The sequence below is a fragment of the Gallinula chloropus genome, assembly GCF_964237585.1.
Source record: "Gallinula chloropus genome assembly, contig: HAP1_SCAFFOLD_37, whole genome shotgun sequence".
Classification (NCBI taxonomy): Eukaryota; Metazoa; Chordata; class Aves; order Gruiformes; family Rallidae; genus Gallinula; species Gallinula chloropus.
This window is the reverse complement of record NW_028168691.1, coordinates 776,627-782,564: the sequence shown is the minus strand read 5'-3', so window position 1 is coordinate 782,564 and position 5,938 is coordinate 776,627.

Genomic DNA, 5,938 nt, shown 5'->3' with positions numbered 1-5,938 from the left:
AAAGACGACAACGAAGCAGACAACGACGGAGAAAGACGACAACGACCAAGAAAGACGACAACGACTGAGAAAGACGACAACGAAGCAGACAACGACGGAGAAAGACGACAACGACGGAGAAAGATGACAACGAAGCAGACAACGACGGAGATAGACGACAACGAAGCAGACAACGACGGAGAAAGACGACAACGACGGAGAAAGACGACAACGAAGCAGACAACTTCGGAGAAAGACGACAACGACGGAGAAAGACGACCACGAAGCAGACAACGACGGAGAAAGACGACAACGAAGCAGACAAAAATGGAGAAAGACGACAACGACGGAGAAAGACGACAACGAAGCAGACAACGACAGAGAAAGATGACAACGACGGAGAAAGACGACAACGGCGGAGAAAGACGATAGCGACGGAGAAAGACGACAACGAAGGAGAAAGACGACAACGAAGCAGACAACGACGGAGAAAGACGACAACGACGGAGAAAGACTACAATGACGGAGAAAGACGACAACGAAGCAGACAACGACGGAGAAAGACGACAACGACGGAGAAAGACGAAAACGACGGAGAAAGACGACAACGAAGCAGACAATGAGGTAGAAAGACGACAACGACGGAGAAAGACGACAAGGAAGCAGACAACGACGGAGAAAGACGACAACGACGGAGAAAGACGACAACGAAGCAGACAACGACGGAGAAAGACGACAACGACGGAGAAAACGACAACGAAGCAGACAATGACGGAGAAAGACGACAACGACGGAGAAAGACGACAACGACGGAGAAAGACTATAGCGTCGGAGAAAGACGACAACGACGGAGAAAGATGACAACGAAGCAGACAATGACGGAGAAAGACGACAACGACGGAGAAAGACGACAACGACGGAGAAAGACGACATCGAAGCAGACAATGACGGAGAAAGACGACAACGACGGAGAAAGACGAAAACGAAGCAGACAACGACGGAGAAAGACGACAACGACGGAGAAAGACGACAACGAAGCAGACAACGACGGAGAAAGACGACAACGACGGAGAAAGACGACAACGACGGAGAAAGACTATAGCGACGGAGAAAGACGACAACGACGGAGAAAGATGACAACGAAGCAGACAAAGACGGAGAAAGACGACAACGACGGAGAAAGACTACAACGACGGAGAAAGACGACAACGAAGCAGACAACGACGGAGAAAGACGACAACGAATAAGACAACGACGGACAAAGACGACAACGAAGCAGACAACGACGGAGAAAGACGGCAACGACGGAGAAAGACGACAAGGAAGCAGACAACGACGGAAAAAGACGACAACGAAGCAGACAATGACGGAGAAAGACGACAACGACGGAGAAAGACGACAACGACGGAGAAAGACGACAACGAAGCAGACAACGACGGAGAAAGACGACAACGAAGTAGAAAGACGACAACGACGGAGAAAGACAACAACGATGTAGACAACGACGGAGAAAGACGACAACGACGGAGAAAGACGACAACGAAGCAGACAACGATGGAGAAAGACGACAACGACGGAGAAAGACGACAACGACGGAGAAAGACTATAGCGACGGAGAAAGACGACAACGACGGAGAAAGATGACAACGAAGCAGACAAAGACGGAGAAAGACGACAACGACGGAGAAAGAATACAACGACGGAGAAAGACGACAACGAAGCAGACAACGACGGAGAAAGACGACAACGAATAAGACAACGACGGACAAAGACGACAACGAAGCAGACAAAGACGGAGAAAGACGTCAACGATGCAGACAACGACGGAGAAAGACGACAACGAAGCAGACAACGACGGAGAAAGACGGCAACGACGGAGAAAGACGACAAAGAAGCAGACAACGACGGAGAAAGACGACAACGAAGCAGACAATGACGGAGAAAGACGACAACGACGGAGAAAGACGACAACGACGGAGAAAGACGACAACGAAGCAGACAACGACGGAGAAAGACGACAACGAAGTAGAAAGACGACAACGATGGAGAAAGACAACAACGATGTAGACAACGACGGAGAATGACGACAACGACGGAGAAAGACGACAACGAAGCAGACAACGACGGAGAAAGACGACAACTACGGAGAAAGACGACAAGGAAACAGACTACGACGGAGAAAGACGACAACGACGGAGCAAGATGACAACGACAGAGAAAGATGACAACGAAGCAGACAACGACGGAGAAAGACGACAACAAAGTAGAAAGACAACAACGACTGAGGAAGACGACAACGACGGAGAAAGACGACAAGGAAGCAGACAACGACGGAGAAAGACGACAACGAAGCAGACAACGACGGAGAAAGACGACAACGACCAAGAAAGACGACAACGACTGAGAAAGACGACAACGAAGAAGACAACGACGGAGAAAGACGATAACGACGGAGAAAAACTACAATGACGGAGAAAGACGACAACGAAGCAGACAACGACGGAGAAAGACGACAACGAAGCAGACAACGACGGAGAAAGACGACAACGACGGAGAAAACGACAACGAAGCAGACAATGACGGAGAAAGACGACAACGACGGAGAAAGACGACAACGACGGAGAAAGACTATAGCGTCGGAGAAAGACGACAACGACGGAGAAAGATGACAACGAAGCAGACAATGACGGAGAAAGACGACAACGACGGAGAAAGACGACAACGACGGAGAAAGACGACATCGAAGCAGACAATGACGGAGAAAGACGACAACGACGGAGAAAGACGAAAACGAAGCAGACAACGACGGAGAAAGACGACAACGACGGAGAAAGACGACAACGAAGCAGACAACGACGGAGAAAGACGACAATGACGGAGAAAGACGACAACGACGGAGAAAGACTATAGCGACGGAGAAAGACGACAACGACGGAGAAAGATGACAACGAAGCAGACAAAGACGGAGAAAGACGACAACGACGGAGAAAGACTACAACGACGGAGAAAGACGACAACGAAGCAGACAACGACGGAGAAAGACGACAACGAATAAGACAACGACGGACAAAGACGACAACGAAGCAGACAACGACGGAGAAAGACGGCAACGACGGAGAAAAACGACAAGGAAGCAGACAACGACGGAAAAAGACGACAACGAAGCAGACAATGACGGAGAAAGACGACAACGACGGAGAAAGACGACAACGACGGAGAAAGACGACAACGAAGCAGACAACGACGGAGAAAGACGACAACGAAGTAGAAAGACGACAACGACGGAGAAAGACAACAACGATGTAGACAACGACGGAGAAAGACGACAACGACGGAGAAAGACGACAACGAAGCAGACAACGACGGAGAAAGACGACAACGACGGAGAAAGACGACAACGACGGAGAAAGACTATAGCGACGGAGAAAGACGACAACGACGGAGAAAGATGACAACGAAGCAGACAAAGACGGAGAAAGACGACAACGACGGAGAAAGAATACAACGACGGAGAAAGACGACAACGAAGCAGACAACGACGGAGAAAGACGACAACGAATAAGACAACGACGGAGAAAGACGACAACGAAGCAGACAAAGACGGAGAAAGACGTCAACGATGCAGACAACGACGGAGAAAGACGACAACGAAGCAGACAACGACGGAGAAAGACGGCAACGACGGAGAAAGACGACAAAGAAGCAGACAACGACGGAGAAAGACGACAACGAAGCAGACAATGACGGAGAAAGACGACAACGACGGAGAAAGACGACAACGACGGAGAAAGACGACAACGAAGCAGACAACGACGGAGAAAGACGACAACGAAGTAGAAAGACGACAACGATGGAGAAAGACAACAACGATGTAGACAACGACGGAGAATGACGACAACGACGGAGAAAGACGACAACGAAGCAGACAACGACGGAGAAAGACGACAACGACGGAGAAAGACGACAAGGAAACAGACTACGACGGAGAAAGACGACAACGACGGAGCAAGATGACAACGACAGAGAAAGATGACAACGAAGCAGACAACGACGGAGAAAGACGACAACAAAGTAGAAAGACAACAACGACTGAGGAAGACGACAACGACGGAGAAAGACGACAAGGAAGCAGACAACGACGGAGAAAGACGACAACGAAGCAGACAACGACGGAGAAAGACGACAACGACCAAGAAAGACGACAACGACTGAGAAAGACGACAACGAAGAAGACAACGACGGAGAAAGACGACAACGACGGAGAAAGATGACAACGAAGCAGACAACGACGGAGATAGACGACAACGAAGCAGACAACGACGGAGAAAGAAGACAACGACGGAGAAAGACGACAACGAAGCAGACACCGTCGGAGAAAGACGACAACGACGGAGAAAGACGACCACGAAGCAGACAACGACGGAGAAAGACGACAACGAAGCAGACAACGACAGACAAAGACGACAACGACGGAGAAATACGACAACGGCGGAGAAAGACGATAGCGACGGAGAAAGACGACAACGACGGAGAAAGACGACAACTACGGAGAAAGACGACAACGAAGCAGACAACGACGGAGAAAGACGACAACGACGGAGAAAGACGACAACGAAGCAGACAACGACGGAGAAAGACGACAACGACGGAGAAAGACGACAACGACGGAGAAAGACTATAGCGACGGAGAAAGACGACAACGATGGAGAAAGATGACAACGAAGCAGACAAAGATGGAGAAAGACGACAACGACGGAGAAAGACGACAACGACGGAGAAAGACGACAACGAAGCAGACAATGACGGAGAAAGACGACAACGACGGAGAAAGACGACAAGGAAGCAGACAATGACGGAGAAAGACGACAACGACGGAGAAAGACGACAACGAAGCAGACAACGACGGAGAAAGACGACAACGACGGAGAAAGACGACAACGACGGAGAAAGACTATAGCGACGGAGAAAGACGACAACGACGGAGAAAGATGACAACGAAGCAGACAAAGACGGAGAAAGACGACAACGACGGAGAAAGACTACAACGACGGAGAAAGACGACAACGAAGCAGACAACGACGGAGAAAGACGACAACGAAGCAGACAACGACGGAGAAAGACGACAACGACCAAGAAAGACGACAACGACTGAGAAAGACGACAACGAAGCAGACAACGACGGAGAAAGACGACAACGACCAAGAAAGACGACAACGACTGAGAAAGACGACAACGAAGCAGACAACGACGGAGAAAGACGACAACGAAGCAGACAACGACGGAGAAAGACGGCAACGACGGAGAAAGACGACAAAGAAGCAGACAACGACGGAGAAAGACGACAACGAAGCAGACAATGACGGAGAAAGACGACAACGACGGAGAAAGACGACAACGACGGAGAAAGACGACAACGAAGCAGACAACGACGGAGAAAGACGACAACGACCAAGAAAGACGACAACGACTGAGAAAGACGACAACGAAGCAGACAACGACGGAGAAAGACGACAACGACGGAGAAAGATGACAACGAAGCAGACAACGACGGAGAAAGACGACAACGAAGCAGACAACGTCGGAGAAAGACGACAACGACGGAGAAAGACGACCACGAAGCAGACAACGACGGAGAAAGACGACAACGAAGCAGACAAAAATGGAGAAAGACGACAACGAAGCAGACAAAAATGGAGAAAGACGACAACGAAGCAGACAACGACAGAGAAAGACGACAACGACGGAGAAAGACGACAACGGCGGAGAAAGACGATAGCGACGGAGAAAGACGACAACGACGGAGAAAGACGACAACGAAGCAGACAACGACGGAGAAAGACGACAACGACGGAGAAAGACTACAATGACGGAGAAAGACGACAACGAAGCAGACAACGACGGAGAAAGACGACAACGACGGAGAAAGACGAAAACGACGGAGAAAGACGACAACGAAGCA